Genomic DNA, 26,033 nt, shown 5'->3' on the forward strand with positions numbered 1-26,033 from the left:
GGCATAAAAATAAAGGGAAAAATAGAGGCCCCAAATGAAAGGCTTGGCATGAGGCCCTTTATTTCCTCCCACAGCCTGTCACAGGGGGAGAGGGAGGGAGAGCACAGGGAGGAACAGAGGGATTGGGCATTCTAGACTCCACCCCTGCACAAAGAAACAGGGAGAGAGATATACATTCAAAAGGGATGGTGCAAATCTATTCCGTGTTACTCTCACAGAGAAGACAGAATTCTCTAGAGAGGAAAGGAGAAACAGAAGAGATGGCCTCCACACAGAAGATCTAGAAGCAGGGGAAGAATCGGTGTCCCCCGCCATCCCTGACAAAGGGTTGAGGCACTCTGCTTCCAACTCAGGAGAAGGGCTTCCTGACCCTTAGAGCAGATGGCATGCATACACAGATCGATTTGCAGAGGGCCATTTTCACCCAGCTGCTTACGTGGTAGGAGAGCAGCTGACTTCTTTGAAACACTTACTGAAGGCCATACACTGACCTTTTAGATATCCAGAAACAGAGGACCAGCAAGGCTCAGTAACTTGCCTAGGGTGCACAACTGGACTATGGCAGAACCAGAATTGAAAGCCAGAGAGAAAGCAAGCCAGTGTAGCTCCATATGCTGCAGTCTTAACCACGTCATTTATAAGGAAGAGAAGAAGGGAAGGAAAATGGAGGGCAATCGTATCGTTTTCTGCATGCCTTGTACAGGGGCTTCAGACACATTAACTCACTTGATCATCCCATCTACTCTAACATATTTGGTATTCTTACTTCATTTACAGTAAAGAAACAGAAGCTCAGAGAGGTTGATTAACTTGTCCCAATTCACACAGCCCACAAGTAGCAAGTTAAAAACCAAATCCAGCTTGATTCTGCCAGATGAAAGTGGGAGGGTTTATGGCTGGAAAACAAGCCAGAGTTTGGGGAGGAAACCAAAACACGTTAAGAAGGTAGCGGAAAGAAAGATTACAGAAGGTAGGTAGAAGCTGGCACTTCTGGGTTCTAAGAAGTATAACGGATCTCAATATAGGACAACGCCTATCAAGAGTTCCCCTCACCACAGAGCCTTTTTGTCCTCAGGAAGAAATGTGGTGAATGCAGTGTTTGCACCCAAGAAAGGTAGGTCTTGCACCTCAAGCAAACCTTTTGTAAACTCAACCAATGGAGAGCTACTGTGAAAGTAGCCAATTGGGTTTTTTTGGCGGTCTTTACGTCTTCTCACACTAAATTGTTATGATCATATACTTCCACATTTCCTAAACTTATGACTCAAGGAATAATTGTTAGTTATGTTGTTGTTATTTTGCATCATTTGCTAATCCTCAGCTAAAATGTTCTCCCAACCTTAAGCTAGAGAGGCGCAATGTAATTATGACACAGGAGCAAAAGAAGCTCATTAACATACCCGTGACTGACACAGAAGATCATTAATTAGGCATTCTGAGCATAAGTATATATGTATAAATTAGCATCTATTCACCATTTAAGCTGTAAGAGATTTTTCATATCTGAATATTAACTATGTTGGAAAATTACTAAGTTTTCCTGAGTGAATTCCACAAACAATACCCAACCCTGGTAACAAAAACAATATGAAGAGAAAAGATTCTACGAGCAGAACCGGACACAGTGGAAGGAGTCAAATGATGTGATTACTCTTCCATCTATCAGGGTCTTCATCTGTCTGTTTCCTCTGGTTCTGGATTTCTGACTGCTCCACCTGTTGGGAGCTTTGTGTGTGGACTCCTCTCTGTTGAGAAAGCTTGGATATGGTACTAGCACTGGTATACTAGAAATGCTTTCTCCATGTCCATATTCTGTCCTTGTACATTCATTTATTCTTTCAACACATATTTATCATGTGTAATCTAGGAACTGAGGACAACGTACACGAATATGGCAGTTTCTACTCTCAAGGACGTAAACGTTTAGCAGGAAAGATGAGACATAAAGGATACACACAAAGCTATAATGTAAGGTAGAGAATTACACTGCCAAAGAGTACCAACCCTACCAGGTGGAAGAACAGACTACTGGCAGGGGGAGGACTGGAGAATGCTTCATGGGGAAAGTAGACTTTGAGCCGGGTATAAAGGAGCAGTATATGAAGCGGATCTGGCAAATTTGGGGGCAGGAAAGGAGAGTCACCTACTGGAAAAGCCAGAATCAAATCAATGCGTGTTTTCACACCCAGCTCTTGAACTGTGCTCCTTCTGTAGCCAACAGAGCTCCTCCCCCACTTTTTCAAAGTGACTAAAGTAGCTATCCCTCTGGGGCCCTGGAAAACTACTAGTATCAGGATCACAATGATAATAATACTCTATTGTCTTTCATGTACATGACAATGATACTAATTACTTTGTAGAGCTGGGCCTGCATTGTTTTGCTTGCAGTAGTGTTGGATTCGCGCCAGCAAATCCATCATTCTCTGTTGATTTCTCTTGGGACTGGTGGCACACTTTTGTAAGATGGCTATCCAGGAGGAAAGCCAGAATTCACAATTCTTAAACGATTTGTTTTCTGGGTGGAGCTAAAAAGTCTATGTGGGAACTGAACGAATAACCTGGTCTTTGGGGCACGACACTATAACCACCTCCGTTCACCAAGGACATGAGTTTCACTGGTATGTCTTCAGCAGAACTAAAGCATTTTAATAAACTCTCCTATATGCAGAAAGGCAGCTAACTGGATAGCATGTAAATAGGGTACAATCTCAAGCCTCCGCAGTTTTTGACATCTACCCGGACAAACTAGGTAGCCCATAGGTCAAAGGCCCAGAGCACGAGCCTTTCTTAAACGTCTTGAGACTGTGCCCATGGAGATTCAGACAGTGGAGATCCTTATTCTAAAGGCTTCTAGAGCACATCAGTCCCTGAAACAACTTTCATAGGGTTCAAGACATATCTGCTTTTTATCGGTACTACTCTATGGCAGAAAGGAAGGCCACCATCAAAGTTAGATTTCAGGTATGCTCGTGAAATTAAAAATGAAGTGGTCAGCAGTAGTTTTGTAAGCATGTGAGCCTTTTTGGCCTTAGTTATGGGTGGGTATTGAAGTATGTGAGGCACTCTGGGTCCTGAAGGGGATAAATGAGTTCCATATAATGGAGTAATCTGGAAAAATATCAACTGTTATTGAACAAAGAACTACCTAGGGTCATGACCGCTGATTTCTTCCATGTTCCTAGCTAAATCTATCTTTTATTTGAAGGGCAGATTCATGTAGAACAAGTATAAATATTCCATCATTCTAGTGGAAGCAGAACTTCCTAAGGCCATTAGTACCCATGATTAAAATGATGAGACAATTCTTGACTCTTAGACTATAATGGAAAATAATTAATTTACTGAAAAATGATTCATTGAGATCATGTTATATATCCCATCCCATGCCCAGAATGTAGTGGAAACAGACAAAATGGAAACCAAGATTATCATGTAGTTGGAGAGAACCATAGATATCCAAGTTCCTGCTTGTCCTAGAAATTCAGAGGGAAAGAGAGCCCATGGCAGTCTGAGGTCATTTCAAGCAGCCTATATGGGGGCAGGAAGATAAAGGGTTGGGGCCTACAGAAAATGGGGGAGTTATGGGATCTTCATGGCAAAACAAAACAAAACAAAACAAAACAAAGCTTGATTCTTAGAGTGACATACATAGAGAAAAATCTGGGATAGATAATCTCAACAAAAATTTCTCAAATTTTATGTGTCAAAGAAGGAATATAGGGACACCGGGGCAGCTCAGTTAATTAAGTGTCCGACTTCTGGTTTTGGCTCAGGTCATGATCTCAGGGTCGTGGACTGGGCTCTGTGTCAGGCTCTGCACTCAGCACAAGTCTGCTTGAGATTCTCTGCCTCTCCCTCTCCGTCTGCCCCTTCCCTGCTCACAAGCACGCATGCACGTTCTCTCTCTCTAAAATAATAAAATCTTAAAAAAAAAAGGAAATATAAACATGTTATCCCATGTATGTCTGCTGAAATGCATCTGTTGATGAGAGATGACTGGCCATAGCCAACGGTTGCTTTTGCCCTTCTCCCCATCTTCTAAAATTGGACAAAGCTCTTCCCATGGCAGTCTTCTAACAAAGACGGAATCCTGGAATTTTCTGCTGAAGGTCCTCTGCTGTACCAACTGTAGTTTAGTAAAGCTTCACAGAAAGAGATATTCTGAGCCCAACCTACGGAGACACGTCCCAATTTAGGCTGCGGAATGAAAATTACAGGGCAGCCACAGAGGCAAGTTTAAAATTAGGACAAGCTTCACTTTGGGCCTCTTAAGCCTCAAAGAGTTAGTACATGAGGCAAAGGAAAATGGGGGAAAAAAAAAAAAAATATATATATATATATAAAAGTAGGTACTAAAAAGCAAAATCCCCAGACTTCTGTTCCTTTCTATGGTCTTCCTGACATGCTAAGCTTTTTGTACACCTGAAAATCAGTAGCACAGCGCTTTCTCAGTCCTTCGACATCTTCACAGGAGCCACAGCCTGTCGGGGCCTGCAAGGAAATTCTGGAGATAAACATATTGGGATAGTGTTGGCTGAGAAAGAAGGAAGAGGAATTGGGGAGAATATTCCCCAGTCCAAGTTCTCTTATTCAAATCCCTGTCGCTCAGTCCACAAACTACCCAGGACGAATGTGGAAGATAGCTCTGCTGGATGCCTGGAGCTTCTTAGGGAATGCCTAAGTCACCAACTCCAGTCCAGCAACAGATTTGGGGTTGCAGGGTAACAGATAGAAACTGTCACCTCTTTTTTTAAGTTTTTATTTAAATTCCAGCTAAGAAACTGTCACCTTTTGATTGCCTTGCCAGCAACAGTGGCCACCCTCCCTCAAGAGATGGTCTCTGGGGAAAGCAACTGGGGTCCTAAGGTATATTTACTTCTTACTTCTGCAATTTCACTGCTCTGTTTCTAAAAGGTAGGAAAACCCCACCTACATTTAACTTTCTTTCGAGACTAATTTTGACTGGGTGCTATGTTTGTAAAGAATTTGAATTCTGAGAATTGCAATGATTACTAAATAGGAAAGGCATTATTCTTACTATCCCGCAAAAAGGTTTATTTTCACTTGAACATCTGTTTTCAAAAAGCTCAAAGATATACATGTTCAATTATCAACAGGCAGCCCTCTATTAGATTATCCTGAAGCAGGTGCCAAGTATCTGAATGGGGGAGGAACAAATCAGATGCGTTTGTCCCCGCAAAGTCCCACAGTGGGTCCATCCCGGCCCCCTTTTCCAAAATCATTTGTTAGATTCGCTTCCTAGCCTGGCTTCTTGGAAATAGCTTGTCTTATACGTGCCTTAATTTCTGGTTCTACATTCCTAAGAGCCACAAAGCAGAAGATAACAAAAAGTGGAAGCATGGTCACAGTCTAAGGTACCCTAACCACATTGGTGAAAAGAAATGCCCACTTTTGTTATGTCACTCTTTGGTAAAAGAATTCTCAATAAATAGGAAGTAGAATGAGTCGCTAGGTGGTGTGTAAATACTCTCCTATCCTAATTCATCAGTAAACGAAGAAGTCAGAGCTAGGTTCCTATCGCTCATCTAAAATGGTCATGTTAATCCTATGACTCTCTTAGTCTAGAGTGCTAATAAATCAAATCATCATATCAGTGGGCCTCTCCCGACAGGTGTTACCTCGTAGACCCCAAAACTCACTTTGTCAGAGTGATTTCAAGTCAACTTGGAGCACAACTAGTTATACAACTTGATCTCATTGAAATATTTGGTGCCTGCTGATATGTTCAAACAAATTCACCAGATCTTGAGTGTGTTCTGGCAATTAAAGCTATTAAGTGAGTAGACAGACAGCAGGTTATTTCATTGCTGGTTGAAAAAGCCAGCTTTCTTTTCTCCTCTTTTTATGTGACAGCACTGTAATTAGCCTTAATCAAATACTATTTGTGTTAGGTGCTGTAACTTTGCTTCCTTAGCCAGGAAACTCTGCCAATCGAGGAAAAGCAGAAATACAGCTCTGGTCAAAAAGCAGCAGAGATGGGCGCAAGGGATATGGGAAGCCGGTGCTATCTTTGCAATTTTCTATAAACCTAAAGCTGTTCTAATAGAAATACGAGTTTAATCTACAAAAAGGAAGAAAGACGGATCTGAGAGAGGAATGAGAAAAAGCAATGCTATTTAATGTGAGACTTGAAGTTGAGCAGCTTCCCATGTAAAAAGCAAGCTTTAGAAATAGTCAAGTAGTTAAAAACATAGGGTTCATTTGGAGATTCTGGGTTTATTCTCCCACTACACTGGGGATACTCCAGTGCTGCCTTTTTTTTTTTTTTTTTTTTTTTAACCTCTGCAAGTACATTCCTAATGGAGACGAGAGCCTGGTGAAGGGAAAGACAATAACCATGAATAAAACTGATTCTTCCAACGTCGATCCAAACTTCTAGTTTGTTTTTCTCTGTGTCTCAACACAGAGAACAATGAAAATGAAATTAGTGAACAGGTAAGGCAGTGTTTCCCAAATTTAATGCTCAGACAAATTGTCTGGGCTCTTGTGAAAAAACACATTCCGCTTGGTAGGTCTAGAATGGCCCCCAAGATTCTGTGTTTGTAACAAGCTCCTCCTCGATACAAAGCTGTTGGTCCATGGACCATATGTAGGATAGCAAGGGTATAAGCAATAGTAATTGGGTGAGTGACCCAACTGGTCCAAAGCAGAACCATGGTATCTTGCCTACACGGCTAACAAAAAGATGTCTGCATGAAGCACTGGCCAACAAAACAGATAGACATTTTCTATTTTTCTTGGTCAACAATCCCCATATCAAAACTTTAAAAGACATTGGTAGAACAGCATTATAGCACTGGTCAAACTGTCCATTAGCTCAGAGAATCCCAGCAATAGAAGCACTCCTTATTCTTGTTCAAAATGCCCCAGCCACGATGGGGAGGCATCAGGTTCACTGAAGAAGAGAAAAATCAGTGATCTGATTTTTTTTGTTCATCATTCTGACCATGTCTCCTCATATCTCAAATTCTGTATCTATAAAATATTAGCTATGGGAACTAGGATATTTTGAAGGAAAAAATGCCAAGATCCTCCCCAAAAGTGCTTTATCATTTTAGGAGCTGGATCTTCGCTCTGTTCCACAGGGGTGCCTATTGCAAGATGAAGGAGCTTTCTGCCAAATGGTTAATAGTCACTTGACAAAGACAGGATTCATTTGACTCCATCTAAAATGATAAGACCAGGCCATTAGCTACTTTGAATAACTAAAAAACATATTTCTTCCAACCCGTGGAAAGTACTGTGGTAAATGCCACAAATGCCACATTTCTAGTTCTCCTCCACTAGTTGTTTGTTTTTGTTTTTTTTTACCCCCCTCATACAATTTTTGAATTCGAAACAGTGGATCTTCTGTTTCTTTTAGATTTCTCCCGTATCTTGAATAATGTGATTCAAGTAGGCTTTAGATCCAGTGGTGTGCAGGCAAATATTTAACAATCACCTCTACAGGAAGAAAAGCCCTGGTATGTAACTTTTGATAATTTTTATGATGTGAGTACTCCCACTATGGCTGACTACAAGTACTGGCCTGACTTTACTGAACAAAGAATTAGGAAAAGATGTGTGTAATCACAAACCTATACAAGTCCACTCTGGGATACAGTAACAAGTGACCCCAAAGATTTAAACACTGCTGTTTTCAAAATTAAACTGTAATAATCCAGGAAGGATAAATGTGTTCTGTAACTTTAAGACAGCTTGTCTCTTAAAACGTTCTCGTTTTGTTACTGAAGAGAAGAAGTACATAAGCCCTTGTGTCTTTACAAGACAAAAATAATTCCCTGCTAGTGTTTTTCTTCAACGATAACCTCACAATCTGTATAATCTTATAAAGTAAGCCCATTTGGATTTTAATGACACAAACATGCTGGAGGTTCAGAATTCTTCCAGATGACCTTGAGAGTTGAACTCTTCCCTTTTTGTTTTTGGCTCATTCCAAGCTCTTCCTTCCATGAACTATAAGCTCAGTCAGCCTCTGTGGCCTATGGGTTTGCAGAAAAGGCTGAAATCACTGTGGTTTTCATTGTCCCTTACAACTACTTCCGAGAATAACGGTAGCTTCATAGCTTTATTTCCTCTCCTAGGTCAGAAATGATCTGCTGCACATTGAAAAAAAAAAATCTATTAAAAAGAACACTAGAATGAGAAAACTGCATGTTTCACAAGTAATTATAACATAGGAGCATTTTTTTTTTTTGCCTATTAAATGTATACAACTCCTTCTAACATGCCATTCCTTCGTTCTACTTTTAATCTACCTGAAATTATTTAACTGTATTTTCCCTATTTTTACCCACAGTACACCTGCTTATTGCCAGGGAGATTCTTACAAGAAGGCAAATGCAGACAAGGCTACAGTTCCCAGGATAGGGGGGGAGGAAGGGTGAAAAGTATCTGGCCAAGGAATGTAATTAACTTGAAGAAAAACATTTGCATCATGACTATACTCGTGTCTTTTTCCATCAGCAAAGCCCAAACCAAGCAAACAAAAAGTCACTACCATTTGCCCACCACCCTGAACACAGACGATTTCTGGCAGAGCGGTAGACATAAAGGATAAAAAAAAATACTGCTTGAAACAAACCAGGAAAAAAATTCCTTCAAATCAAGTCTTCCTGCTTGCTTCCATTAGGCTCAGCTTTGTACCTTTTGAATTGTGTACTGGGCGCATCTATTAACTCTTCAAAAATATATATATACATGTGGGCTTGAAAGAGTTCCTATTTTTTGAACTTTTAAAATTCTTTTTTACTGAGCACCCCATTTATGATGAACATATTAGGTTATAACACATGCGGAACGCGGCCTGGTATACCCCCTACTAATCACCAGATGTTAGGAACTAGAAACACACAAGGATTTTTCATGTTAGAAAAATGGTGGAAGTCAGCTCATCAAAGGCAAAACAGGCAGAATATGTCCCTTCCTTTGCCTCTCCTAAGATGCATTTAAATTCACTAGGTTCATCTGTAGTTTGACAGGATTATTAATGGGATGGGCTTACCACTCCTATGGATGAATCTGTTAGCCACAGGAAAGCCTTCTACTATCCTGGATGTCTTACCCGGGCTTGCTGCCTGCCAGTAATCTCACAGTAACCAGAGATTCTGGCTAGTGATCAGTTTCTAACAGTCAAACTGGCAACATTATTGCCACTAAATTGTAGTCCAGCTTCCCCCCACCGCCCCCCCCCCCTCGCCCGCCCCCATTTTTTTTTTTAAAACACAAGATTTTGACCTTAACTAGAAGACTGGCTAATAGGCTTGAACAGTAACAAAAATACCCATCCTGAAAAAAAAGTATTCACAATACCAGATCCCCTTGGATGTGGCAGAGACCTCTTGACTTCCCGCTAATCAAGGACACTAGCCCTGCTACAGGAAAATATTTAAAAAGGGATATGAAGAATCAGGATCTATTTGAGGGATAGGCAGATACAGATATAGACATGAACATCACAGAAATAGCCAGAGACACAGATACATTCTAGTAAACAAACAAGTATTCATACCATTTTTAACAATTGGAAATAAATTTAATCAGGCATAAACTGAGAACAAAACAAAGACATCCTTATATTCTCTACCATAAGAAACAAGCAGAAATACACAGCAGCCCATGGAAAAGAACTATCTCAGGGAATCTTCACAGATATCGGGGAATTCCTTACTGCTGGGTAAGAGGCGAAGGAGAAGGTGATAAGAGGAGGGACACACGGGTGTTCAAGAAAGGCCGTCACCCCCACTAAATTTACAAGTTCTTGCCCTGGGGTCACTTTTCTGCCTCTCCATTTGTGTACTTCCTGTTGGTAGCATTTGGGAAACTCAAGAAGGAAAAGGGATTGGAAGCGTGCTGGCATTTAAATACAATCTTACTCTATTTCTCTGCAGCCTAGAGTACATTCCTTTTTAAAAATAACATGAAAAAATATCAAGCTGGTTTTCCTTTTAAAGGGGACACACACACACACACACACACACACACACATAGACGGCTATTCGCCATCCCCAGCCTTTTCCAAATGAAATCAGCCATCCTGAAGCTGCTTGAAGAAGGCAATGAGAGAAGCTCTCCCTGCCAGGCCTACAGAGTTCTAGAGAGCACCTAAAACCAAAAGCTCTCAGCAAAACCCAGGTGCCAGCAAACTGCAAAATCACTGTGTCTGCAGGACTGGATTGTGGCTGGCACAGGTTCGGAGAGGGTTTTTTTTCCAACACCAGGGCGAAGGGCAAAGGGCAAAGGAGACAGACACCCTGCCTCCTGTACTGCATTCAGATCTCGCTTTTTGTTGTTTTCTTGCTATACTTCTATCTAAATGTTCTGGCAGACATCCCAACAGACACACACCCCAGGCTCCAACCGATTCGAGAGTCCCATTAGGCTGTCTATCCTTCCTTAAGAATACTCAGAGGGTAGACAGAGGCCCATCCTACGTTTATCCACATCTTAAGTCATGTAACACAGTGGACCCTATCTGACTTCCATTAACTGGCTGCTTTATCTCAGTGCCTCAGTTTCTCCAGAAGCTACTAATCTCTCTTGAGACATCCACTCCAAGTACATAAATTGAGTTCCTGAGCAGCAGGCAAAACCATTCTTAGAGTTAACAATAGCTTAATATTATTATTTATATATCATTTATGGACCAGGCCCTCTTCTAACTGCTGTATCTTTATTAACTTACTTAATCTTCACAAGTTCCCTAGGTTTTACTACTTCCATTTTACAGACGAGGACACTAAGGCACATCCGGGTGAAGGAGCTGGAGCCTTGAGATGTAGAAGGGTTAGGAATCCGAGAGCGCCACGGCAGAGTCTTGTTCTCAAAGACTACCTCTCCGTAAGAACGTTGTCAAGCAAAGACAACTGTTTAATTAAACATTTCATTTGCATGTCCTTTAGTGGTTGTGGGGAACACCGGAAGCAAATCCCTTCCACTGAAGAGTGCAGAAAGGGGAGGCTGTTCATCTTTTCATCCCACCACCATTTTCCCCTCGCGGGAAAGCACGCCGGTCAGCACGCGGTCCCCAAACTGCCTGGAAGCACTCAGACAAGTGACGATAAGCCAGACAGCAGACGTGAGCGAGGGCAATGGAAAACATGTAAATGGCGCTGGCTAGCCCAAGCCAGGGTGATGAGGAGGGTGGACGGAGCAGGGTCAGCCAGCTGGGTAAATGGGAGACCTCAGATGAATGCTTCTGGAGCCTGCGGCATGGTCAAGATAGCAATGGGCCCTGACCTGGGGAGGAAGGCGCCTGCAGTGTGTGAGAGAAAGATGATCTGTCACCCCCTCCTCTTTCCAGGTCACCCCACTGCACGCCAGTCAATGCTGGCTGACTGAAGACTTGCACCCAGTCCTCTCACTATTGTTCAGATAGACAGATAGATAGGAGAGAGAGAGAGACTGGTTTAAAATACCAAAGATGGAGCCAGTCACTTCTCACTTCACTCCTTTCTGCTTCCCCACATTTTTGCATCAGAAAATCACACTTGAAAAAAAATGAACACACACACACACACACACACACACACACACACACACACACTATCTCCTTTCAGCACATTCTTTTGTCAAGGACCTTTACAAGCACGAAAAATTTCCACATTTCATAATTTATAACAAACTTTTCATTTGGGTATTAAAATGTAGACATTTGAAAAGCTCCCTGACACCACTTTTCCCTACAATGGCAACATACTTATGTAAAAGAATTCACAATACAGATTTTATGTTAATATTCCTTAATCTTCACTTCTTGCATTTCAACTTAACTTCCCTCATAGGAAACAGCTTCCAGACTCCCCTTCAAATATTCATAGAGCCTATTGTGGACGAGGAAATCATGCTCCCATAAACACATCCATCCCAACGGCTCTCCTCAACCTTGGCTGCCACCATGAATGCTGGGAGCCACGACAATACTGGCTATTCTGCACCACAGACAAAGAAGCATTTGTGAGGTGAAGCAACTGATGGGAGTGGATACATGCTAGATAATGTCCTGGAGTTCCTAAAATCTTGATACAGATAAGCAGCAGCAAGGATTTTAGACCTGGATCTGCCATGAACATCTCACCCCAGGCAATAGCTAACTGCGTTTGATGTGGATTTATTTATTCAACGTAAGCTCTAAGGCCAAAGGGTCCCTGTCTACCAGGGATTCATAATGTAGTGGAAGAGACAGAACTATAAACACGAACCATAATCAAAGCAGAATGCAACCAGTGTCATAGAAGTTGTCTGCAAATGGCTGTTGCGGAAATGCAGAGAACCAATAATTAAATCAAACTGGGAGAATCAGAGCGGCTTCCTAGACCATGGGGCACTGGAGTTGGGCTTTGAATGGATTAGTTGGATGCTGATTGGTAGAGAAGAAACTGAGCAAGAAAGAAGATCACGAGGGAGAGCTGGAAGTAGGAAATGCCAGCAGCATGCAAAGGCAAGAGAGTGGGCAGGGATGTTGGAGCACAGTTTGTGGATGAATGTGGTGGCAGGTGGGAGGAAAGTAGATGGCGGCTTGGAGGATCATGGCAGTGACTTGGATTTACTGCCCATTTAGGGTTTCAAGAGGAGAACAGAGCAATGGTTTTAAGAATGGACCAGAGAATCAAGAGATGAGTAAGCAGAAGGGAGGTTGGGGAAGGAGGTTGCCCAAGTAGTTTCACTGACAGATGAGGAGGAAATTCAGTTACTTCTCAGGGTCTTTGTATCATTTTCTTTTCTTCAAACAAGGGAACAAGATCAATCATAGAAGAGATGAGACTAAGTACCTTGAGGCCAGCTAAGGGGCTTGCTCTCCTCCGTTCTAAGTGTGCCTGGTACATGCCCTCATTGGGGCAACTTCCATGGAATTCTCACAGTTCCCTTTCACATCTGTCTCCTCACTATTAGAAGTGCCTTATGAGCAGGGCCTATGCCTTTTCATGGGGTTTGCAGAGGCCTAGAACAGTGCCTAGCACACAGCAGGCACTCAAGTACCCGAATTATTCCACACTATAATGTCCAGTTCCCAGATACGGGCATGGTACCTCCCATGATCACAGAAAAGCAAACAAGAATCTACATTTCAGGTTTATACTATTCACTAGAAACTGTCATACTACGCCAAGGACCCCTTAGAGTACAGATCCATGTTCTAAGGACCTTGGAATTAATTTTGCAATCTCTTCATACTCCAGTTTTCCCTTCTACTTTTCTATAAGTACAGCCACTGGCTCCCACCCCCTTTGAATGATCTACCCTTGCTACCATCACTTCCCATTGCACCCTTTGAGCTATGGAAATGGCCTGCAGCTGTGACTCATCACCAGCCTACTGGGCCTCTCTCAATCAACCACAATCTGGTGATTGTAAACTAAACTACTGAAGTACCCAAACGACTCTCTTCATCTCTAGCTCAACAGATTCTAGTTCCAAGGTCAACCTCCCCCATATTCTTGCACACATGCCAGGTATAACCATATTTAATGATGCTGCTATCCAAATAACACAATAGAATTTACTGAATAAACCCTCAATTATCATGAATCCCCAAATTCAGAAATATAATAATATATAATTTGTCTTATACTTTATAGTAATATAAATAGGATAAAAAATGTAAGGGATCTCTTCAATCTCTAATGACTTATTTCTCTCCCAAGGAGTTATTTTTTGCATTAGCCTGATTATTCCTGAAACTATTTTAAAACTTTTTAATTTCCATATGGCAAATTCGCTTATGGCCTTGACCTAAACACTCTTTAATCTCCTCAACATTTCCATTTTTTTCTGGTTAAGAAAAATTATTATCTTAGCCCTCTCCACTTCTACGTCCAATACCAGCCTTTAACTTTCTTTGGAGAGCCATTTCTCACAGAGACACCATGTTTCTATCATGCTACAAAAATTACCCTATTCAGACTTGGAAGAGACCTTTATAAGGGTTCTTCGTAACTGGGATGATTTGCAGCAGGCTTGGCTCACTCACTAGTGAACCCACTTACTCCTGGAACCCCTCCAGCTTGTAAAGTCAAGATTCAAATTTATGCATTGGCAAAACTACAAGCGTCTTCCTATCTCGGATCTTTTAGGTTCATTTAAATACACAAAATGTTAAATCTGCAAACACCAGGGGTATACTAAGGAGCCAGTAAGTGTTGTTCTTTAGAGTAGTAGCCATGCTGAAAGACAATACGAAATACAAAGACAGTACAAAATCTGTCACAAAAATATATCCAATCCATTGCTCAAAATGATTTTAGAGCTCAACTTTGAAATGGCTGTCAGAACCAGTGAACAGTCCTCATCAGAAAAGAGATGCCACGATTTTATAGTCACATCTTGGTTTTGACCCGAAATCGTATCACTCCATGGGATCACCAACCACCTTAATTAACCATTGGATTTAGCTCTTATGCTTTTTCAATTCCTACAGGAGTCAAATCCTTTAAAATAGTTGCTATTAAGTAAAAGTAGTAGTCAGAAATGTGTTTAAATGACTGAACTTTGGGGGAAGATAAAATGTTCTACATCATACGTGTGAGGTAGTTATATAAATACATACATTTATCTAAACTCACATAAGTGTACACTGAAAATGAATGAATTTTATTTTATGTAAATATCTCAATTTTAAAAACTGAAAAGAAGTATGAACTGAAGAAAATTTCCAAAAAGGAACTGTCCATATCTTAAGTATAAAAATAAATGTATGTTTGACATACATTTATTTTGTTCCTTTAGAGTTGTTTGACAACTCTAAAGGAACAACACTCATTTATAGTATTTAGAGAACCATATACATATATACACATACAACAAAATACAACAGAGAACACTTTCCCTAGAATAGGTGCAAAAATACTAGATACTTCATTTTATCTTTCATACAAAAATACTATCTGGGTTCTCTTTGAGAAGACTGTATTTCTCATGAATTCATTGAGCCATTTACATCTTATCTTGGATTCGTAATAACCACTGATGCTTATCTGTTAGATGACTAGTTAGAGTTCAGTGTGTAGCCATAAATCAAACTACTTGGTTCATTTGGGCACTTCATCCTTCTTAGCATTACTATAATCATGACATGGTCAGCTAAGTTAACTGACCTACTCATCAAGTCGGACCATGGGTCACCAATACTGGATGTGAAAAGAGTTCTCCAAAGCCAGAGGGATTTCTCTACAAGTCTTTCCAAACGTCAAGAGCTTTGGTTTGGCTGCTGTGCATGAAAAGTAATGGCAGACTGAATTCACATTCCATATGTCATTCAATTGTCTTGGTCATAGATAGGACAAACTCAAAACAGCGCTGAATTTATTGGCAAAGGTTAAAACACTGGAAAATCATTATTGATTTGTTTGGGTGGGTCCTGCATTTTAAAGGTGAAGTGGAATAAGTCTATGTTCTGGGCCACATCCTCTTGGAAAGCACTTTGTTTCATTGCATATTTATTACTGGAACAAGGACCTAGCATCACCCCAAAATGGAGCTATTTTTAAGTAAACTTTATGTTTCAGAAGGATATCTCTGGGTCAAAGAATGAATTAGGTCTTCTGAAATAGTTCTAGTAGTCCATCAACACCTGTGAACATCGTAAGTTCACATCTGTAATTAAAATTAATAGTTCCCCAAAGAAACAGCTCAGAGGATGGGACTCAGCCATGACTGTCTTTCCTTTTTGGACAAAGAATGGTTAAAAAAAAATTGTTTTTAATCCAAAATGCTTCAATAAATCTTACTGAAGCATCAAAAATAGATGTATCACATAGCAATGACAGGATTCTCTTTTACCATTTCATCAGAACAAATACCTCCAAGAAAGGCAACATTTTTCATTCTCCCATCCAACAACATTCACAAGCAAATCCCTAAAAATCCAAAAGCCAAATCACACACAAGTATTTTATGTGGCTTTCTGATTCAGAGTATCTGTGAATTCAAAATGTGACTGATGAATTAAGGGCCTATGATGTTCCTTTAAAAACAAACCCAAAAAACTACTTACATTTATATTAAATTGAACTTCATAAGCATCTGTTACCTAAGTGCTATGTTAACTAACATTATAAGGAACTTTGGAGAAGTAGAAGGCACAGTATCATCCCTTAGTGAGCTTATCACCTACTTACAAAAGCTATTTAGCTAAGTGAACCTGAGCAATATCCTAACCTTTGCTGGGCCTCAGTTCCCTCACTTATAAAACAAAGGAGTCAGAAGTGATGATATGGAGGCCCTTTCTGGTCTCAAGGTGCACAGGGCTTTGGTAGGATACCTATGAGACCCGCTCAGAAGACAGTGAAAGACAGCGTACCATCAAGTCCAATGCACACTATAAGTAATCAATACAGTAGGTCAGAGCAGAGAGAGATCAATTTTGGGTGGTAAAGTTTTTCTCCAAAAGCAGAAACTTCAGCTTGGATTTGAAGGATGAGTAAGATTTGAAGGGGTGGGAGTCACCCTTTACTGTGAATGCAGAGGGCTTTTGTAGGGTGAGTGGAAAAGTTCTCAAGGAGGGGCTGGGAGGATGAGGAGTTTATGTTGGACTCTGGGGAGTGGTGGGGTTAAGTAGGGAAAGTAATGACCTGATGTCATGATCCTATTTACCTGTAGATCAGATCACACTGTACTTCTCAGAACCAGGCAGCAGCGTCCCATCTCTCCTAGATCAAGGCCAAGGTCATTGCAGTGGTCCACGAGCCCCTGCATCATCTGCTCCTCCCCACTCCCATGAATTCCCCTTACTTCTCACTACTCTCCTCCAGCAGCCTTCTCAGGCCTTTCCTCAAATACCTAACAGGCTTCAAACTTTTTTTTTTTTTAAGATTTTATTTATTTATTTGGCAGAGAGATGGAGAGAGCACAAGTATAGGCAGAGTGGCAGGCAGAGGGAAAGAGAGAGAAGCAGGTTCTGTGCTGAACAGGGAGTCAGATGTGGGACTTGATCCCAGGACACTGGGATCAGGACCTGAGCCGAAGTCAGACACTTAACGGACTGAGCCCCAGGTTGAAGTTTTACACTTGCTTTCCCTCTGCCAGACTGCTCTTCCTCTGGGTATCTACGCTCAGCTACCTCTTCGCATATTTGCTTTATAGTCACCGTCTCACTAAAACCTTTCCTATCACCACATTTTAAATTGCAGCCCACTCCTTCTATGCACACAAAGACATACAGGCTCACTTTTTCTTTCTCTCTCATGTGTGTGCACATGTGAACACGTGTGCGTAGACACACACACACACACACACGCACACCTTCCTATTTCCCGTCCTGCTTTATTTTTTCCGTAACACCTGCCACATTCTACCATATATACCATTTATTCTGTAAAATGTGTCTCCATACTTGACCCCTTCTCCCTCTCTCGAGTTAAGATGCAAATGCCATGAGGGCAGGATCTATTTTATTCATGGTTGTGCTTCCACAGTCTAAAAAGTCTAGAACAATGCCTGGCCTAAAACAAGGCCCTCTTGAATGAATGCGTGAACAGGATGAAAAGGGTGTGAGGCCAATTAATCTCACAGGTTGAACTGTAGGCAGGACAGTCCAGAGGTCATTACAATCAGAGCGTGAGGTCATGACAGCCCAAACTAAAGGAGGGCCGTGGGGAGAGAGAGACCACACTGAGGAGTAACAACCAGAGGCAACCGTTAATGAATCCAAAACCCAGGCATGGGTTTAAAGGAAAGATATTCACCATTGGGAGTTAGGAGAATGTTCAAGGGCAAACGAGGACCTGGAAATGCACTGAATATAAAAGGAGGCATAGTTTTATAAACAAATACCCGTCAGATTTAACTTCAGTTGTTTCTAAACATAATTTGATTGCAATTTTCTTCCTGCTAACATTTCTGAGAGCAGCTGAAAGGAAACTAAAAAAGAAGGAAGTGGAAAACATACAACATGCCATGCTTTCCTTTTAAGGCAACTTCAGCCTGAATGGCCAGGCAAAACCTCGCACACATTTCACAACTGGTTCTCTATCAGCTCTCAGGGACACAAAATAGAATAGAGGAAACACAGAGCCTATGCTTCTGCTACATTGTTCTTCTTTTTTCTTCGCTTCATCATGTTTTCTTCTCCAAAACAGCAATCAATGCAGATGACAATACATCTTTCTAATATCAGCCTGTGTGTAATTAAACATATTGAACACGGAAAAAGAGAGAAGGTTTGTAGCACGGCCTTTACCAGTCTCTGCAGATGTTAAGACTTGACTAGAGTCATGGTAAGAAAATACGGTATAGGTGAGGCTAATATCTTATCCCTGTATTTCTTTGGAAATTATTAAAACACGATACGTTAACACGGTCCTCCAATATTATTTGCAATCATATGTGATACCTTCAGGAGAAAAAAAAAGGAAGATGGCTCTCTTTCTCATTTACTGATATCTCAAGCATAGTTGAAAAGATATGCGAGGGTGATTATATGTAGGAGAGGAGCTCTAAGACAGTCCTATACTTCTGCTAGCTCAAATTTTACTATTATCTCTTTAGAGATTCAGTATTTTTTTCCCCAAGGCATTTGCATAATTAAGTTTGCTTCTATATTTGTTTTTCTGCCTTTCAAATATGTACCCTAAATCAGCCCTAAGTCAGTGGTTGTCGACTAGGGTTGATTCTGGCCCCCAGAGCGCATTTGGCAATGTCTAGAGACATTTTAGCTGTCTCAGCTGTGGAAGGGAGTGCTACATACATCTGGTAGGTAGGGTCCAGGGATACTGCTAAACATCCTACAAATACACGGAACAGCCACACGACAAAAAATTATCTGATCCAAAATGTCAAGATTGCTGAGGATGAGAAACCCTGCCCTGTATTAACTCAGAGATCCCCACATTATGATAAAGTAATAACCTCTTTAGTCTAAGTGTGTCCTTCACAGAGGCTTAAGTAGAAAAGTCAAAACCTGCAACTTGCCTTGTTTAAAAATGCAGTCAGACCCTGCTTTGGAACATTCTGTCCCTATCGGTAATGCTAATTAGGAACATTTAGATTAAATCTCCAGATAAGCATTAAAAGGATGTTCTATGCTTTCTCCTGTTTCTGCACAGAAATTCAGGGAAATTCATAATCACAGAATCAGGGAACACCAAAGCTAACAGAGACCTTAGAGGTTATTACGACAAACACTCATCTTACCAGTGTGGGTGGAAGAGTGGGGGGGGGGGGTGGTGCCAAGGGAGGTCAGGGGACTTGCTTCCTGGCTCACAACTGGTTAGTTTTACGGCTGGGACTCACCCCGTTCCTCAGATCTGTGCTCCTTCTACTTCCATCAGAAGCAGATGTGGAAAATGGAGCCCAAGAAGGTCACACAGAAACCCTTGGACTAAAGTCTACCTCTTGATTTCAAACTCAAAGGCATGAAGCTAACAAGCAGATGGGTGCCATGACATGCGCTCTACCCTTGGGAGTGGAAAACCACCCAAGCAGGTGGAGACTGAATGTCAACCCTGGCTGCAGACCTCTCCCAAGGCCCAGCCGCCATTAGCCAGGACCTCTCAAAGGGGTCCGGGAAAAGGGGAAAAAACAGTCTCAACAGTTGGCAGGTACATCTCTGAGGCCAACTCTCTGAGAAAGTCCTCCCCAAAAAAGAAGATCTAGAAATGCTTGAAAAACAAGTGGCAGACGATGGCCCCTCTACTCTCTCTCCTCCCACTGAAAGGGCAGTTGGACCCTCCCCACATCCTCCAGGTGCTTCCCATGACTTCCTAGCACCAACCACATCTGGAGAGAGAAGAAAACACGCAAGTGCCCTGGGCATTTGCGACTTCCTCTCTCCCCAGGTCTCCAGCCCAGGTCCTGGTGGGTTGTCAAAGAACCTGGGGTCTCTTTTGGGCTCTCCGTTCCCAATCTGTTCACAGGGGCTCTGTTGGCCCTCCCACAGATGACGTCCTTCCCAGACACCTTGCCAGGCAGCCTGCCCCTTTCCAGGGACCGCCATCTGGCCTTTCCCCACAGAACCGAACATAAAGCAGGCAGCAGACCCATCACTTCTCTATTTCCAGAAGGCGCTAAGGCAAGTACTCATCCTCCTTTCATTCTCACAGGGCTTCATGACTAGCTACTTTTAGAGAAACCAACCAGAACAGAAGCAACAAACCTTCCTGTGTGCTATTAGTGAATCCTATCAGCCACTGTTTACTAAGCATCTTGTATGTGTCTGGCCTTGTGTTAGATGTTACTCCTACATCCCCTCTAAACCTTTTAATGCCCCCAGAAGGTAGGTATTTTTACTTCCACTCTAAAGGTGAAGGAACCAAGGACTAGAATGATTTCAGGCCACCTCAGAGCCAGTAAATCACATTTTAAGACATTTTCATCTAAGTTACCTCTTTCTTCAACATGACGGAGATGAGTGTAGACATGCCTGGCTCACAGTTCCATCCTTAGATCTTTCTTGTCATGCCTAGAGGCAGAGTTCATCCACATCATCCACACTCCCCTGAGACGCCCACTGCCTCCACCTCCCTGTCTGCCCCATCTCCCCAGCCCCTTCCATGTTGCCACAGTGGTGTTTGCCACCTGCCACCTTACCTCCATTAGGCCCAGCTGCCAACAGCTGGATTCCTGGTTTTCTGGAGCAACCACATTAGTAAGTGGGGTCTGAGACTATCCCACTGTCCCACGCTGGGTCTAGGTGGGAACAGACAGAGTCTCAGGGCCCAGCTGGGCATCAGGCTGTAGATTTGCTGGACTACCCTACTTTCTGCTTGGCTGTCCTGTGACAGTACTTTGGGCAAATATTTCCCCAACCATTCAGTTTCTTGTAGATCCTGAGCCCAGCCCTGACCCTCTCTGGAGGCACTAGTTTTTACTGGCATCTTTGTCCCAGGGCTAAAGTCTAGCTCTGAGGTCCTTCACCTCATCTTGAAGGGCCTTTTTGGGCTTTACAACCTCTGTATCTACAGATAATAAAGACTGCATCTACCCTTAGAATCAGAAGTCAAGCTCCATTCATCTCCCTTTAAAGACTCCCTTCTCCCTACGCTCCTCTCCCCGTCCCCGCAGCTCCTTTTAACTTTCTTTTGACTTGATTTTGTGCGAGTTTCTTAGGCATGGTAAGGGCCTCTTGGCAAGCCTCCACTCCTGGTCTAGACTCAGGCTTCTTCATTCTTCTGACAGGAGAACATACCAAAAACCAGACACCTTGGGCCACAAGTCTACCCACCCCTGAGATCCCAGTAATCTGGAAAGACTTACAGAGGTGCTTATAGTCTAATAATAGAATAAAGAGTCCAAAACAAGAGTCATCAGACTCTGGGGGGATTCATTATCCATTCAACAAATAATTACTTAGTAGATACTGTGTAGCCAGTGCTAGTCCTGGTATGTGGTTCTGGGAATCAGCAGTGAACCAGGTATCTGTGGCAGGATACAGGCAATAAATACATAAACAAATAAGAAAACAACCATTGGTGGTAAGCCCCATGCAGAAAAGTAAAATACGGGGGTGCCTGGGTGACTCAGTGTGTTACGGCCTCTGCCTTCGGCTCGGGTCATGGTCCCAGGTCCTGGGATCGAGCCCCGCATTGGGCTCTCTGCTCAGCAGGGAGCCTGCTTCCTCCTCTCTCTCTCTGCCTGCTTCTCTGCCTACCTGTGATCTCTGTCTGTCAAATAAATAAAATCTTAAAAAAAAAAAAAGTGAAATAGGGTAATATGATAAAGAGAGAATGGTGTCCTCAGAGAAGTCTCCTCTGAGGGTGATCTTAAGCTGAGATCTGAGTGACAAGAAGAAATTCAGACACAGGTCCTGGGCTGGCAATAGAAAAAAATGTCAGCATTGTTGTTTTAAATAACCTTTCATTTTGGAATAGTGTATTTGTTTGCTAGGGCTGTTGGAACAAAATACCACAGACTGAGTGGTTTAAACAATAGAAATGTAATTTCTCTCAGGTCTGGAGGCTGGAAGTCCAAGATCAATGTGATCAGGGGCCAGGTTCTTCTGAGGCTTCTCCTTGGCTTGCAGATGGCTATTCTCTTATTGCCTTTTCAGAGGGTTGTTCCTTTGTGCATGGGTATCCCTGGTGTCTCCTCCTTTTCTTATAAGAACACTAGTCATATTGGATTAGGGCCCTACCATAATGGCCTCATTTTAACTTAATCATCTCTTCAATGTCCTTATCTCCAAATCTGGTTATATTCTGAGGAACAGGGGATTGGGATTTCAACACAAGGATTATGGGGAAAGGAGGAGGGGCACAATTAAGTCCATAAGAGAGTTCTAAATTTATAGAAAAGTTGCAAAGATAGTACAGAGAGTTCCCACACACCCTGTCCTTGGTGTCGTCTGTTGTTATCAGTATGGTACATTTATCACACCTCATTATGAAATGATATTGACATATTACCATTGACTAGAATTAACCTTTGATTCAGATTTCTTTACTTTTTATCTAAAGTCAATTTTCTGTTCCAAATTCCATATCACACTCCATTTAGTCGTTAGGTCTTCTTGGGCTCCTCTGGCCATGATAGTTTCTCAGACTTTTCTTATGTTTGAAAACCAGTTTGGAGAGGACTAGTCTGCCATTTGGGGAGGACTAACCGGCTAACTAACAGAACGCCTCTCACATGGGATTTGTTCTGATGGCGTTCTCATAGCTATGCTGGTGTTACGGGTTTGCGGGAGGAAGCCCACAGAAGGGCCCTTCTCAACGCATCATATCAAAAGTACATGACATCAACATGATTTACCACTGTTGATACAAACTTGGTCATCTGAGGCAGTGTTTGCCCAGGTTCCGCCCTCTACAGTTACTCTTTTTCCTCCTTTCCATGTTTTCCTCTTCAGGGGGAAGTCACCATGCGACTATGTGAGCTCGTTCAGGAGTGGGAAATCATGCTGTACTTCTTTGATAGTGGAGCCATCTACATAAATTATGTGAAATTCTTCTGTGTGGGAGGTTTGCCTTTCTCTCCATTTATTTATTTATTCAATTATTTATTTATATCAGTATGGACTCATGGATGTCTATTTATACTCTGGGTTATAATCCAGCGCTAGTTTATTTATTTTGTTGCTCAGATTGTCTCAACGTTGGCCACTGAGAGCTCCTTCAGTTGGCTCCTGTGTCCCTTTGGCACTCTCCCATTACTGGGGAAGCGGGGACACGGAATGGGGCAGGGTTTGAACATTTCCTTACTTCTTGCCATTATAAGATTCTCCAGGCTCATCTTCTATACTTCCTGCTCCAGCCCCACAATCAGCCATTTCTTCAAGAAGCCCAGGTTCCTTTTTACTGGAGAATGGTATGAGAAACCAAGATCTGGGCACCAGAAAGAAGTGTTCATTGTTCCTAAGATATCATGCCTAAGCCCTCTCAACTGATTGAGCAAAGAAATATACCTGTGAATCGTAACCTGTGTATAACTTACATTTATAAATATTTCTGTTTGATAAATAAACATTTCTATTGGTATCCACATGTGACTATATTAAGTTAAACGCCGGTTCATACTACCATCTCCAGTACTGGTCTGTTACCTTAAGGATCATTCTAGCCTTCTGTCCCTGCTTTGCTGTAACACCCCATTTCAAGAGGGAGAAATCTGCCTCTCACAACCCACCATCCATTTACTTAGTTGTTCAATTTGAATATCATTACAGTTGTTTCGGTATTATTAATCTGTACCTTCCACAGGAAAAAACTATCAATTAGAGAACAGTGATTACATACAGCTCCTTTTGCCTTGGGTTTTGCAGACCCTACTCGTTTCTCAAGCTCCCAAGGTCAGCACCTTTATCTTCCACTCTTTTCAATGAGGCTACTTCATATACTTGCAATAGCTTCTTTTGTCAAAATGTGTGTTCTAGCTGGTATCTTCTGACTCCCTGCACGTATCTTTTTAAAGTTTGTATACAGTAAGTTTCATTCCTTGTGCTGTAAAGTTCAATCAGTTTTGGCAAATGCAGGGTCATATATTCATCATGACAGTATCATACAGAATAGTTTCACCACCCTAAAAACTCCCCAGTGCTTCACCTAGTCCACACCCTCCCTTCCCCTCAAATACGTGGCAACCAGTGCTCTGTTTATCTCTATAGTTCTGCCTTTTACAGAATGGCATAAAAACAGAATCATACAATATGTAGCCTTTTCAGGAGCACGCCCACCGATGTTTTTATAGAGAGGAGATGGCCAACAGCGTTCAGTGTTGCTGAGCGGTAAATAAGTGCGGAAGAGTGACAGGTATTAGCATAGTACAGGCTAGGTCCAGAAGTTTCCAGCAGTAGAGCTGAACTTACAGATTGCTATTTTAGTTTTCAAGGTAAGTGACATGAGAAGAGGATTGTAACACCGGACTCCAGAGAAGGGAAATCGTACCAGGGAGCAGAGCTCTAGACAAGAAAGATCACTCAGAGATCCGCAAGTCATAAAGTACATCACATGTTGGGTAACAGGCAGAAGGATGGGTCAATACTTTGCAGCAGTTTAAGTCTCATAGCACACAAATAAAAGGTCAGTGCTTTTATATATGCTTACACTATTTATTTGAGCTAAAATGGATTGTAATCCACAGTGAAACATGCCCAATTAACTTGGGAATCACTTAAACCAGCTATGTCATTTTGCCAAGAGGCCCCAAATGGAGAGTGAATGTGTACAGGATTAAGATTCTGTGCTCTCTAAAAATCACCATGTATAGGTAGGTGTCCACTGAAAGCCTCATCTAGGGGCAGGACACACATGCCCATATTTGCCCTGGCTTGTGGGGAATTCACTAGAATTCCACCACATGCTTCAGAGGCCAAGGAGTGCTCAAGAAACAAACAAAAAACACCAAAAGAGGCAACAAGATTTCCCCTGAGACCCTTACAACAATTTCTTTCTGTAAATTTTGGATTACAGGCTCTTAAAGACTGGCCATGCAAATCGATCAGATCTCTTTGAGGTCTCTAATATGACCTCTCCTTATACTCTTCTCAGTCTTATTCCTGTTGGCTTCCCAAGTTCACTGGTGGGACCTATTAGCACCAATCAGGTTGTTTCTTCCAGCTCTACTAAAAGCAGTATCCGGAGGAGCAGAGCAGCAACCCCACACATACTCTCCACAATCCACGGCTCTCATTCGTCCCCCGTAGATGGCTGGATACAAACTGCTTTTTCTGATTTTGGCCACAGACAGTATTATCACTTGTTATCAGGGTGTAGCACATGTAAGAATCATTTGTTTATTTTCTCGGTTGACCTCCCTCTTTTTCTATTGTGCCACCTTGCACCGAGTATCAAAGTTCCTTAGCGTACATCAGGGACGGGTAGAATTGCCAAGATCCAAGAGAAAACATCTTGGAAGGAAGCCGAGAAAACAGTGTATCCACTGAATTTCTACTTCTTTTTATAACTACTTTTAGTCATTATCAGTGGATTAAACACACACACACACATGCGCACACACACACACAACTGATTAGTTCTGGTTGTTATTCATTATTCTCCCACTTCTTGTTTCTAAAAAATCTGCATTACAAACAACCCTCCAGGATCTTATCCCAATCAACCTATCTCAAGTCTTACAATTAATATTCCTGATACAAGCACTACGCCATTCGACTTTTTTTTTTTTTTTTTAAAGCAACAAAAACCAATGCCAATGAATCACGGATCTCTATGAAAAGAGGGCCAAAGAGGTTAACCAGAGAGTGAATTTGACATTGCAAAACAGGAACCTCCCCCGTGTTTCTCTGCTCACTAAAGCCAGTGGTTTGGGTTAACACAGGAAATGCAGTAAACACACAGTAAACTGTACACACAAAGCAGCCATCAACAATTTGCCTGGTGGGGTCGGATAGCATGTGGCTGATAGGTCTCGGGAGATGAGGAACAAACAGCCATGATGGATTAAGTGATTGCTATTGGCTGTGTGCTTGCCTTGCATATTTCACTGTGGACAGTAATCAATTACCAGAGACCAGTAATGATACCAATCAAACGCACTTAGCACTTCTGTACTGTGAACCTGAGGGCGGCCGACCTGCCAGTTGGAAAAGGCTTACGGCTGTGTGAGAAGTGACATGTGAGGTC

The 26,033-nt window shown here is 42.0% G+C and overlaps 1 protein-coding gene and 1 long non-coding RNA gene across 4 annotated transcripts in view; one reads left to right on the forward strand and one right to left on the reverse strand.

The window, feature by feature from the left end:
* The window catches only part of MAML3 (mastermind like transcriptional coactivator 3), a 408,594-nt gene that overhangs the window by 230,619 nt on the left and 151,942 nt on the right, over nucleotides 1-26,033 (reverse strand). The gene's annotated exons all lie outside the window — the stretch shown is intronic.
* On the forward strand, nucleotides 18,042-23,348 carry LOC125093413 (uncharacterized). The gene is made up of 3 exons (XR_007125233.1): nucleotides 18,042-18,233; nucleotides 22,802-22,913; nucleotides 23,206-23,348. It is a non-coding gene; the product is annotated as an uncharacterized LOC125093413 (long non-coding RNA).

The sequence above is a fragment of the Lutra lutra genome, chromosome 2 (assembly GCF_902655055.1).
Source record: "Lutra lutra chromosome 2, mLutLut1.2, whole genome shotgun sequence".
NCBI lineage: Eukaryota > Metazoa > Chordata > Mammalia > Carnivora > Mustelidae > Lutra > Lutra lutra.